The 15,146-nt window shown below is 38.6% G+C and overlaps 1 protein-coding gene across 3 annotated transcripts in view; it reads right to left on the bottom strand.

Annotated features, from left to right (window-relative positions):
* LOC115212801 (WD repeat-containing protein 37) overlaps positions 1 to 15,146 on the bottom strand; it is a 203,003-nt gene that overhangs the window by 75,566 nt on the left and 112,291 nt on the right. The window lies entirely within an intron of this gene.

Genomic DNA, 15,146 nt, shown 5'->3' with positions numbered 1-15,146 from the left:
ATTTCTGTTCTTTTCAAAGCATAAAGAAATTTTTAAATTTTTGTGGAAATTAACAAACAATTATATGATCCCATATGATCAAGTTGACAACTTTGCTTCTTCAAACAAAAGAATGCTATAAAATAACTTCCTTTGGCACACAAATGCACACACACTCTAGATAAAACTTCTGTACGAATTATGCTATTTCTTGCTGTGTTCACACGGAAATTGACAGCTTAAATCCAATTGAAATTACCTTTTTCTTTGTCTAATTTGTGATGAGTGTACTTAAAAACCTGATCTTTGATATAAAGTTAAGGAAGTTTTCCCAGAAATCCTTTACCTCTTCTTTCTAGCATGTCCAAGGTGACATTTGTGTACCCCACTCTTATTTTTTTCCTAAGTTTCTTCCAATACAGGAGATTTTCATATTTTAATTCTGTCCCTCTCCAAATTCATTTTTTACTTCTTTCAATTTTTTTTTTCTTTTTGGTAATCCATAGAGTAAAAACAGAGAGTATGAATCTTTAAGAATTTTACTCATCACCTCACCACATGGAAAAATTTAACACTCCCAATGTTTCAATTTTAGCTTTTTGGAAAGCGAGAAAGTTTCTTCAGAAATAATGTCAGTCACCTGCTGTTTCTAGCATGTCAGATTTTCTGATGTTGGTCTGGTATTTTTTATGCCTGCTATTTCAGTAGAATTCTACACATGCGTGAAACATCAGACGAAAGTGAAAGATTTCAACTTTTAAAGCAAGTAAGTGATAGGTGGGCGGGGGGGGGGATAAGTGGCATTGTGTGTTACTTTAAGAAAAATTAAACAATAAAAAAATATATATATTGCCCAGATTCATAATCTTTATTTTTCTATGTGGATAACAAAAAAAATTCAAAAAGGTTACAAATTAAGAAATTGCAGTGGGGATGGGGGGGAAAATTAAAATTTTGAAAAAAATGATTTCTGGACAGAATCGTATTCACCCCCCTTTCATACAATGAAACACTTCATAGGGCTTCTAATCCTTCATAAGAACATAAAGAAGCACTTTCATGCAAACCCGTACAAACTGTACCCCCCCCCTTCACTTTTAAACAAACAATAACTTCCATTCTGCCATTAACTCTATATCAGCTGTTCCGATTCTGTCCATCAGAAAGCAACAAATAATACAATGTGGCTGTAGCTCATAACACCCGGGCAACGCCAGGATGCATTGCTAGTATATGTACACATACATAGGTATATATACATACATATATACATATATATATATTCACATGCATACATATATGTATATACACATACATATATGTATATACACATACATACATATATATATATGTATATACACATACATATATGTATATACACATACATACATATATATATATGTATATACACATACATATATGTATATACACATACATACATATATATATGTATATATACATACATATATGTATATACACATACATATATGTATATACACATACATATATGTATATACACATACATATATGTATATACACATACATATATGTATATACACATACATATATGTATATACATATACATATATGTATATACATATACATACATATATATATGTATATACACATATACGTACATATATGTATATACACATACATATATGTATATATATATGTATATACACATACATACATACATATATGTATATATGCATACATACATATGTATATATATATACACATACATACATATATATGTATATATAACGGGAAGCTTTATGAAAATAGACAAAAGACGAAGGCAGGTGGAATACAAACAAACAATTGTATTAGTATGGCGCTCAGGAAATATAAATAAAACAAGTCTAACGTTTCGAGCCTACGCTCTTCAACAGAAAGATACACAGAGAAAAAACACAGAAAGAAGGAGAGAAAAAAAATTTTTTCGTGCAGAAGCTAGCGAATACATACACATACATATGTGTGTGTATACACACACACACATATCTATGAATGCATATATTATATAAATATTAGAAAGTCTAGTTGTGAGATAGATATAAGACCATAAACACATTCCTCCTATGCTTTTGATAAAAAAAAATGAGAGGATCTTCTGATGAGTCGCACTTCATCACCATCATCATCATCATCGTTTAACGTCCATTTTCCGTGCTAGCACGGGTTGGACGGTTCGACCGGGGTCTGGGAAGCCAGGGGCTGCTCCAGGCTCCAGTCTGATCTGGCAGAGTTTCTACGGCTGGATGCCCTTCCTAACGCCAACCACTCCGCGAGTGTAGTGGGTGCTTTTTACGTGCCACCTGCACAGGTGCCAGGGTAGGTCCGGCATCGGTCATGATCGGTTGGAGCTTTTAACGTGCCAGCAGCACGGAAGCCAGCCAAGGTGGCGTTGGCAACATTCGGATGGTCTTTTTATGTGCCACCGGCACAGGGGCCAGTCGGGGCAGCGCTGGCATCGGCCACGTTTGTGATAGTGCTTTTTATGTGCCACTGGAACAGGCATCACAACTACTATTTCCATTGATATTTATTTCGACGTTCATGTTCATGACTCAACAGGTCTCCTCAAGCACAGCGGGACATTCTGGGATCCGGGGTACTTGTTAAATGTTCCTCTGAAAAGACATATACCGTTTCCTTCCCTAATCAGTTGTATAGACAATTCAGCTGATATATAAAGCAGTCACAAATTACGCTGTTAAAATTTAGCAATCCATTAAAGTGATAACCTAATTTACGACTAATTTTATCATGGCTAAATTATCTGCGACTAAATCTATCTTCTCTGAGTTAACAAACCAGGAAAGGGTCCATCAAGGTCCCCCCTCTTCTTTGTCTCCACATCAAAAGCAGGACCCAATACCTCATCTACTCAACCATTTTGTAAATCTACACACACACTTACATGTATCCGTAAAAGTATTCAAGCCCTTACACGTACTCACAACCCATTCTTAAAAAGATCCTAACATTAATATTTAATATTTTAATATCTATTACATTCTTTCACTTGTTCAGTGTATTTTTTATTTTTCCTGTATTCTTGTAATATATGCACACTGATACAAACAGTGAAACATCAATGGAACAGACTCAGCAATAAAATATTGTTTGGCATCAAAAGAATTTCTCAAAGTAAGCAACAAAAATTCTGGTAAATACTGAAAATATGATTACCCAAACATTTATCTCCACCAAGAGAATGGTTCAAAGTAAGATTTAATACAACTGGATTTTTTTACTGCTTTTTTTAAAAACAGATTATTGGAAAAGAGATGTGACATTTAAAAATATATAAAAATAGACAAACACACACATACAAACAAACACAAATACACAGAGATATCAGAGAAAAGTAGAATACAGTCTGCTAAACATTATAAATAGAAAACTCGAACACTGAATTATAAAATAAATGTTTAGATGTTTCGATGATGGTATTCTTAATAATAATGCAGAATGCGTGAATGAGACAAGAGTAAAGTAGTGGGGTGCATTTGTATCTCAACCATCATCTCTAAATATGTTTTTTATGAAAGAGAAAAATATTACAAAACATTTAACAAAACCCATGAATCTTTCAGTTCAGCATAGAAATATATATTTTTGGTTTGCTCTAAAGTAATTTACACTTACAATCTCCTGACCTAACTGACTGAACTATCAGTGCAGCTAATATTAACATTGTTATATATAATATATTTATTGTTATTACAGGGGAGCTATTCAATATATGATGTAGTGGAGTCGATGTCATACATGGTGAAAATGATATACTATTAAACATAAGAATTCATTCTAGGAAATAAAATAATTTCAGAATAATGTTTAACTGTGAAGACTAGAAGCCTATCAGTTCCAACTGGGTTTCATTTAATCTTTAACACAGGACAACGTCAAGGAATCTTCCAGAAAAGCTGTGTGTGGCATCTGTGTAAATCCCAGAACGGGTACAAAGACACAAACATGTGTTAATATATAACTTAATTTACACATACATAAAGATAATATACATACACACACACCCATGCATGTATTACAATAACAGAGATGCTTCACAACACATCAGAGAGAAAGCTGTGACCCATAGATAGGACACCACCACCAGACCAGGATATAAATACCCCCACCGTCACCAAATAAGTACTTGCATGTACCTGTATGGATGTGCATGTTAGTGTGTCTATGTGTACAGGAGGTGGGTGAGAATATGTGCATGGGTACTTAAGCATGTACAACATGAAAGACACACAATCAGTAGCCACCCTGATCACCAGCATTCTACCCCAGATGGGCTACCTCCATCATCTTTTCCTTTTTTTTTTTTGTTCAGTCACTTGTTTCAGCAATTGGCCATAGTGGGGCCAGGCCTTAAAAAGTTTTACATAAAGAAATCAACCCCAGAACTTACTTTTCAAGTCTGATATTTATTCTATGGTATGTTTTTGCTGAACTGCTAAGTTACGTAAACATAAATTAATACCTGTTGCCAAATGGCAACAAACATAAAGATGCACACACACACACACACACGTTACTTACATACATATGTACATACATACCTACATGCATACTTGCACAAATATGCATACATACACAGACATACACACACACACACATCTACATCATCATCATTTAAAGTTCATTTTCCATTTTGGCATGGACAAAAGCCGGCTAAGCAGAAGACCGCACCAGGCTTCATTGTCTGCTTTGGCCGGGGTTTTTCACACTGAAACCCTTACTCACATCAACCAGCTTACAGAGTGGACAGAGTAGTTTTTATGTGGAAGCAGCACCAGCTGGGCCAGTTTATAGTGTGGAAATGGATAGACCAGCACTGGTAGGGTCACTAATGAGAGGTTGGCATGGGAGGAGGTGGCCTTGTGCCAGGTGATGGGCAGTTAGAGTGCGAAAGAGAGATAGAAACAGGTGTGTTAGTGTTGAGGAGATATGTGGTTCCCCAGTCGGAGAAAGAGAGGGAAAGGGAAATCGAGAATGAGGACAGAAACACACGTGTTGTTGGGGAGGAGATGCATAGGTGCTCAGTCAGGGGTGAGAGAGAGAGAGTGATCAAGAATGAGAGAGAGTGGAAGAGAGTGAGAGGGTGAGAGTGCAAGAGAGAGAGCAGGAGAGAGATGGTGATGAAGAGCCAAGATCTGCCCTCAAGGAATGGGGATCAGAATTTAAATGGGAGGGTTAAGTATTGCCAAGGGTGCAGGAGTAGAAATTAGGGACTTCACATAAAAGCAAAGAGGGGAGGGGTGATGAGGAATGCAGTGACTAGTGAAATGTGAGTATATAGAGAGAGTGGAGGGGAGGCAAACAGGAGGGCAATGATAGAGTGAGAAAGGGCTGTAGGGACAGAATTGGGGAACGAGAGATAAGCACAAACAGAGTGCATAAAGTGAGGAAATGTGAAAAAGAGAAGTGGTTTGGTTTGTTGGGGTAGGGGGTGAGGATTTATTTTATCAACACACCCTCACACTTATAATATATATAGAGAGAGAGGGATATGTCAATGTGTGTGTGTGTGTGTGTGTGTGTCATCATCATCATTGTTTAACGTCCACTTTCCATGCTGGCATGGGTTAGAAGGTTTGACTGGGGACTGGTGAACCAGATGGCTGCACCAGATTCCAATCTGATCTGGCAGAGTTTCTACAGCTGGATGCCCTTCCTAATGCCAACCACTCCGAGAGTGTAGTCGGTGCTTTTATGTGCCAACAGCACAAGGGCCAGTGAGGCGGTACTGGCAATGGCTATGCTCAGATGGTATTTTTACGTGTCACCTGCATAGGAGCTAGTCCAGCGACACTAGCAACGACCTCGCTTGAATGTTGTTTTTCACGTACCACCAGCACAAGTGCCAGTAAGGTGACACTGGTAACGATCACACTCAAATGGTGCTTTTTACATGCCACCAGCAGAGGGACAAGTCAGTGGCCCTGGCAACAATCACGCTCGGATGGTGCTGTGCTCTTAGCACTCCACTAGCACTGATGCCAGTCATTGAATTTGGTTTTGATTTCACTTGCCTCAACAGGTCTTCTCAAGCAGAGTTTAGTGGCCAATGAAAGAAAGGTATGCATAAGTGGGCTGGTTACGCTCCTGGCATAGGCCACAGGTTATGGTCTCATTTGGCTTGCCGGGTCTTCTCAAGCACAGCATATTTCCAAAAGTCTTGATCGCTAGTCATTTCCTTGGTGAAGCCTAATGTTCAAAGGTCGTGCTTCACCACTTCATCCCAGGTTTTCCTGGGTCCACCTCTTCCACAGGGTGTGGCACTTTTTCACACAGCTATCCTCATCCATTCTCACCACATGACCATACCAGCACAGTTGTCTCGCTTGCACACCACATTTCTGCAAGAAATGAGCTCACACCACCTACACCATTGCTGTTACCTTCCAAGAAGGTTTAATATCTGTGTGTCTTGCCAGTGAGGAACCTGGCTGAAGCTCCTCTCCATCTTACGTCTTGAATGCAACATACGTCAACACACCTCTGTTCAAGCATCTCAAAAATCTCACTAGACCAACCTTACAATGTGCCTAAAGATTATATATATATATATATATATATATATATATATCATTATCATCATCATCATCGTTTAACATCTGCTTTCCAGGCTAGCATGGGTTGGATGTATGACTGAGGGCTGGCGAACCAGATGGCTGCACAAGGCTTCAATCTTGATCCGAGAGTGTAGTAGGTGCTTTTTACGTGCCACCAGCACGGGGCCAGTCAGGCAGCACTGGCAATGACCTCGCTCGAATCTTTTACACATGCCACCAGTACAGGTGCCAGTAAGGCGATGCTGGTAACAATCACGCTCGAATGGTGCCTATTGCGTGCCACTGGTACGGAGGCCAGATAGCCGCTCTGGCAACGATCATGCTCGGATGATGCTCTTAATACCCTACTAGCACGGGCACAAATGCCAGTAAGGCGACGCTGGTAACGATCACGCTCGAATGGTGCCTTTTATGTGCCACTGGCACGGAAGCCGGTTAGTCGCTCTGACAATGATCATACTCATATGGTGCTCTTTGCACCCCGCTAGCACATATATATATATATATACGCAGTATCAAAAGGTTCCCAGACTAGTCATATTTAATTAAAAAAATAACATTTACCTAAGTTTTAACAGCATCTCTTTCAGAATAGTCACCTTGCACAGCAATACACCAGTCCCAGTGTTCCTGTCACTCTTGAAATCTGACCTGCACCTTATGTGATTCACTCTGAATCTTGACAACAGTCTTAAAACAGCAACCTTTGAGCTGCATTTTTATCTTGGGGAAAACAGAGAAGTTTGCAAGTGCTATTTCTGGTGAATAGGGTGGGTATGGAAGCAATATTATGTTGTTTTTAGCAAGAAACTCCCAAGCAAAGAGAGCTCGGTGACAGGGTGCATTATCCTCATGAAGACCTCAATTCTTCATTCTCTACAGATCCAGTCACTTTTGCCAAATGTCCTCCCTCAAGCTCTTCAAAATGTCACAGTAGAATTTTCAATTCATGGTCTGGCCCTCATCATCATTGTTTAACGCCTGCTTTCCATGGTGGCATAGATTAGATGGCTTGGCTGAGGACTGGAAAGCTGGGAGGCTGCACCAGGAGGCCCCAATCCAACTTGGTAAGGTTTCTACAGCTGGATACCCTTCTTAACACCAATCACTCTGAGAGTGGAGGACAAATTTTCAGTGCACAATAATGCAGATGTTGTAAAAACGATGAGAATGCTCTTGATTGAGCTGCAGCTCTATTATGCCTTCTTTGGTCATGGAGATGAATGCCTCTTCCATTGTGGTGACCGCTGCTTTGTCTTGGGTTGTAACCCTAGGCCCAACTCCTATCACCAGTGATGATCTTCAAGATGAAGGATGGGTCATCAGCAGCAGCATGCTGATAGAGATTTTCACAGACTTCAACATGATGTTCTTTCTGCTCAGTGGTTGGCAGGTGGGGTACAAACTTGGCAGAGACACATCGCATGTTCAATTCAGGCATTAGCATTGCACATGACCCATTGCCTCATCACATTAAGCTTGCCAAAGCATGCTCAATGTCTCTGTAGCAGACTTCCCAATTTTACCACAAAATTTTACATTCGCTTTTTGTTCTTGTCCATGACAAAACCTGCAGACTACAGCAGACACATGATCACAAAAACACAAATTTTACAACTTGAGAAATAAACACTGTGACATCACTCAGCACACTGCCTCATGAAGGTCACTGCTAGCTCTCACTGTGCACACAACCATGTGCTGTCATCTGGTGGTGTGCTGTAGAACTAGTCCAGGAACTTGGCTGTACGTTTATACAGCTGAGGTGTACCCCACATCCTTGCCATCACTGGAGGTCACCTTATTGGTGAAAAGAATTCCTTGTTCTCTTCCTCATCCCTATCGCTACTAGTAGTTGCTTACCCATGAATACTTTATGGGAGTGAAGGAAAATGAAATCCATCCTATAGCCAACCCCCATTTCCACTGCACAAGGGACCATTGCCACCAAACAAATGCCTGCAAAAGTAATTTTCCAGATGCTGCAAACAGTTCTCAAACTATCCTCTCATGCTTCCGAGGTCCACCATCAACATTCATACAATCTGGTGAGATTGTATGAATGTGTGACGGGATTATTAAGCTAATAACAGTCTTGTATAAACAATAACATTTGTCTCTGCATATGCCCCACATGTTGAACTGGCATATGAATAGAAGGGTAGTTTCTCTCTTTTACTCTTTTACTTGTTTCAGTCATGTGACTGTGGCCATGCTGGAGTACCACCTTTAGTCGAGCAAATCGACCCCAGGACTTATTCTTTGAAAGCCTAGTACTTATTCTATCGGTCTCTTTTGCCGAACCACTAAGTTACGGGGACATAAACACACCAGACGGGCTTCTTTCAGTTTCCATCTACCAAATCCACTCACAAGTCTTTGGTTGGCCTGAGGCTATAGTAGAAGACACTTGCTGAAGGTGCCACTCAGTGGGACTGAACCCAGACCATGTGGTTCGTAAGCAAGCTACTTACCACACAGCCACTCGTACGCCTCTGAATTCTTTTTACAGACTTCCTTGACATTGAAAGACAATGACATTATTAATGTAGCTGGTGACGTTAACAGTCATGTTGAGCAGCACTCTCCAATGGATGATTTCATGGTGTGCATGGAAGTTATGGCTCTGGTACAAGAAATAAGCAAGGAACAAATCTGCTAGAGTTGCTGGTCTGCAATACTAACCTCAAGAAACCTGCCAACCATCCAATCACCCATCAATTTCATGGGCCCACAAGCCAGATTGGCTACATTCTCACCAGAAATAAGGATAGGCAGATGTTTGTGAGTGCAAAGTCCTTCTTGGGTGAAGAATGTGGAACTGAACATGGGTCAGTGGGTTTAGTAACTTCAGACTTAAAAAGGTTCACCAGGAGATTTTATGTTTACAGCTGCTGTAGAGGCAAGAGAAATTATTTCGGGAAATTCCAAACTCAAGCATTCAAAATTAATTTTAATACATCACACTTATAATTTAAATGACATGAAGAAAAAAGTTCTCCCAAGAGACAGAATGTCCAAGAGTTAATGAGAGACACCACAAAATAATGTTGACTAATATTAGATGACAATAAAACAATTGTCTGTATCATTTACATTGAGTCATTTTTCGATTTTGGTTTTCTTGACTATGAAATCAAATTTTCTTATCCTCCTCCTTTAGTAGAGCACTCTAAGACTTTCAAGTAATGTGCATAAATGTCTAAATATTTCCACTGAATATTCTGATCCTATGCAACCACCAGTATGGTTTCCAAAAAGCCAATTCACCAGTATGATTTCTGCAGAGCCACATCTGCTAGGGACCTACTCTCCTCCCTAAACCACCAGTAGGTTCTTACTTTGGTTACCCTCAACATCAGCAAATAAAACTACTTACCTGACATGAATGAAACTGGCTGCCTACCAACTCCATCGATCTTCCATCACTCAGGTTAATGGCTTCCTCTCAAGATTGCACTCTTGTCATGTGTCTTTACTAAACTCTTTCTCTTCCCCATTCTATTAATCCCAATGCCCCATACATTCAGTTCTGTCCCCAACTCTCTTCCTTCATTGCATCAATCACTTAATTACCGCCCAGTCCAACGACATGTCATCATTCTTCATTCTTCCCTTTCCAAACTATCAATCATTCATTCACAAACTAGACACACAGCAAACACACACTGACTCCTTCCACCGAGACAACAAAAGCATCATCCAAAACGAGTTATGCCCATCTTGTCTCCTTTCTCAGGCAATAAATACCAGCACTCCGTTGGTTACTACGACAAGGGTTCCAGTTGATCTGATCAACAGAATGGCCTACTTGTGAAATTTATTATGTGCAAGTGGCTGAGCACTCCTAGTTGTCTCTTCTCTTCACACTTGTTCAGATCAACACTCCCAGACCCCACTCTAAGCACCACATCCAGCAGTCACTCTCTAGAACATTATCCCCCTGGAATTCTCTCCTCTCGCATATTGTTGCCACGGGACTGTTGAATTAAAAACATTCAAACAGAAATCAATGGCATCGCTTCCACTAAACTCTGAATAAGGAGCCGTACCCAGAGCGAAGACCATCAGTACTGCCTTTCAAAAAGCATTATAGGACAACAAAACACACAAACATACAGGCTACCCGCCGCATATAATAGTAACTGCCTTAGTTTATTTAGGATAACAGAGCCATTGAGAGCTATGTGTTGTGGCAATAAATACAGCACAAAGCTGGGGCTGGGACACGAATAGTCAACTCTATAAACGTGCAACATTTTTATGAAATCCGTTCCAGAATTATCATGGCCGTCTCTGGTCAAAGGGAAATAATCATTAATTACCTCCCTTACCAACTCTATACGTGATCGGGAAGAACTGCAACCGATCCCCATCTTCAAGTATTTGACTCCCGTTGATTATACTGAAGACAATTCAAGTTCTTCAATGAAAAATATCCTGTAACGATGTCCTGTTCTTTTTTCTAAAACTGATGCTGCAGGTTTCCATTTGATGTTCAAGTGAATGGAAACAGGACACCTTGACGATTAAGTTCACGTATCATCTCTTTCTTCTCTGTTCCTTTCTCTGTCCCATAATCTCACATCAACCTTCAAAGAAGTGTGTGTGTGTGTGTGCGCGCGCACTACTGCTTCCTTTCCAGACATTGTGTAACGGCTATAAATGAATGTCACCATAAAGCAAACAATATCCAATCCAATCTTCTGTGAAAACATGTCTGGTCTTGGGGAAATATGACTTTATATGGGAAAAGGTGAGGGTTGACAACAGGAAGGGCGTCCAGCCGCTGAAAATCCACCTCAACAAATTTCATCCAACCCATGCAAACATGGAAAAAAGGACTTAATGGATGATAATGTTGATGATACTGTTTAATGAAACACTGTTTGGATTTGGATATGGATATATATATATATATATATATATATATAATATATATATATATATTACATATATATATATATACATACACACACATATAACTTCAACAAAGGCATGGGTCACCACTCTAAAGAAATGAGCTGCATAAGGCACAGCTAATCATTAGGAGAGCTGCACTACTAAAGAATCTTCAAGCTAATTTTCTTGATGCCATTCAAATTTCCATGGAGCACAGTTTTCCCATGATTGGTTAAAGCGAATACATATAATCTGCATCATTTAACAATCATGTTTCAAACTGGCATGAGCTGCAGGATTTGACAGGATCCAACAGGTTTGAAAACTGCATCATGCTCCAGTGTCTGCATTGGCAGGGTTTCTGTGGCTGGATGCCCTTCCTAATGCCAATCACTTTACTGTTTAACAAACACAACAGTCAAAGAATACACAAGCTGCTTCTAATGGCAACAGCAGAAATCTTTTTCTCATTACAAGTAACTTATTCTGTAGACAGAACAGAATTGTTTTCTTTCCTTCTTCATATTTACTGAGCAAAAATTGAAATTGTATTGCTACATACCTTCCACTTTGGCTGATAACACTAAGTCTAATATTCTATCAGATATATAAATAATGTACCTAAGCATGTGTGTGGTATGACAGTTTATCGCGTTAGTGTGTTTCCAGCCTGTCCTCTGATAAAACAACTTTCAAAAGGCAGTCCCATATTACAATGTGGCTCTAGAAAGGTCTGCTTTTTAAAAATATTATAACTTATACCAAATCAAACACAGATAGAACAAAAAGAGGTAGTCACAGGGAAATATGGTAACCCCTCACACACAATGCATGTGGCTACAAATATACATTTTCTGAAACTAACAGATACCCACTTCTCACACTCACATAAATCACATGATCTTTAATCGAAAATATAGTTCAAATTAGCCTCTCCAACACAGGGTCAATGATTTCCAATCACAATAAGAATAATAACATTAGGAACAACAATCTTTGATTATGTAATTTCAGCTCCCGCAATAATTGTCCTCTGAACAATATGTAGCAAGGAAATGAACTGCAGCACAAGGCCAGCATCACTGATACAAACAAAACAATCAAAACTTGCATCAAAATGATGTAAAATACGTTTAAGAAAAGAGACATGTAGCACTTGGCTTCATTTAGAGACGAGAACAAAAAACATGCAACATCATCGAATATGGCATGGATACTTAAAGAGAAACATGAGGCCAACTTCCATGTAAATTGGTGCATCATAGCTAAGGGGATGTGGCAGCCAATGCAACTTGTGTAGTACTGAGAAACTGAATATCATATCAACAGTGAACATTTTATACAGGAGGGAAGAAAGCTTCCCTTACACAAACAACCATTTGAACTTCAAAATCTCAAGCATGGCTTCTTAGCCACATTGCTGCCTATCCAACCTGGATAAATTTTTGCACATCAATTCTATGTACAATATGCATTAAATACATATTCCATCAGGAACTCACACTGGACTTCTTTCCTACACAGATTACTATAACATACATATTCAAGATATCAAGTGTTTCGTGACTGTGTTCTCCTGCGTGAGTGGCGGCATGGTGCAGAGTCCTGTTGCCAGACATAGGGGTCTTCCAGTAACCAACTGCTTCACCCAGGGAAGCACTACCTCCTTCAGGCATTTGATGTCAGACTCCATGTTGAGTGTGGGGCCATTGGGAAGATGAATGGAGGCAATATGTCGCCATCACTAGTGACCACTCCAAACACAACTATGTTTGATTTTTGCCACTCTCAGTACATGTCCTCAGACTGACACCCAAACACTCTGAAATGTTTGTATTGTAACTTCCAGCGCAAATGCCAATTCCAAATTTGGAATATGTCGATTCCAAATTTCTGGTAGAATGAATTATGTCATGGTGCTTCTTTTCTCACAGACAGTGCCCAACTGACCCTGCTATACTGTGTAGTCAACAAAATCAAGAACAAACAATGCACATGCAGGAAATTAGAAATATGATATGCTGACAATTTACCCATCACACCCTCTCTCTCTCTCTCTCACTATATATATATATATATATATATATATATATATATATATATATATATAGAGAGAGAGAGAGAGAGAGAGAGAGAGAGAGAGAGAGAGAGAGAGGTTATGAGCAGTAATGGTGTCAATAAGACCCAAAGGTGTCAGGTAATGCTGAGTAAGTGCTATGGACAGACCACAGTTAAGCTCTAACATAGGTCATATGTCAGCATGACCTAACTACATTGCCAAATTCTTCATTCCATATTACTACCCCTCTCTCTGCCCCCCATCACTTAGACTCTATCACTACATAACTGTATCAAATTCATCCTTGAAACTGATGGATGTAGAGAGGGAGAGATAGTGAGTGAGATGCATATAAAAATATATACACATAAACATATATATATATATAATATATATATATATATATATATATATATATATATATATATATATACACATAGATACTTATATGTACATACATATGTATATATATGTACACACGTATATATATATGTACACACATATATATATATGTACATACATATATATATATGTACATACATATATATATATATGTACATACATATATATATATATGTACATACATATATATATATATGTACATACATATATATATATATGTACATACATATATATATATATGTACATACATATATATATATATGTACATACATATATATATATATGTACATACATATATATATATATATGTACACACGTATATATATATGTACACACATATATATATATATGTACATACATATATATATATATGTACATACATATATATATATGTACATATATATATATACACACACATATGTATACATATATGCATACATATAACATACATAGTCACGCATATATGTACACATGTGCATGTAAGAGACATATAGACGGCTGCCTCTATACACTCATGATATATATACACGCACACACAATATACAGACATACACATGCACTTATGTAAACATACACAAACACATACAAGAGGCATAGAGGCAGCTACCTCTACACACACTCCTAGTAATATCTATGTACACATTCTTTTATTCTTTTACTTGTTTCAGTCATTGGACTGTGGCCATGCTGGAGCATCACCTTTAATTGAACAAATCGACCCAGGACTTATTCTTTGTAAGCCTAATATTCATTCTATCGGTTTCTTTTGCTGAACCACTAAGTCACAGGGACGTAAACACACCAGCATCGGTTGTCAAGCAATGGTGGGGGAACAAACATAGACACACATATATATATGACAAGCTTCTTTCAGTTTCCGTCAACCAAATTCACTCAGAAAGATTTGGTCAGCCCAAGGCTATAGTAAAAGACACTTGCCCGAGATGCCATGCAGTGGGACTGAACCTAGAACCATGTGGTTGGGATGCAAGCTTCTTACCACACAGACACACTTGTATGTATAAAAAATGAATACATGTAAACCAGACTCGTGTGTTTAAGACTTATACTTGTGTGTTCACTCGTTAGTTGTAAAGATGAACAGTGGGATGAAATGATGAGAGACAATGAAAAGAAATAGATGTAGTTAAATGAAGCCTAATTATTCTAATTAGGTACGTGAAAGTTTGGTCAGGATTGGTAGG

This window comes from Octopus sinensis, linkage group LG6, assembly GCF_006345805.1.
Source record: "Octopus sinensis linkage group LG6, ASM634580v1, whole genome shotgun sequence".
NCBI lineage: Eukaryota > Metazoa > Mollusca > Cephalopoda > Octopoda > Octopodidae > Octopus > Octopus sinensis.
Note: the sequence above shows the minus strand (reverse complement) of the source record. Positions and strands in the feature narration are given on the sequence as shown.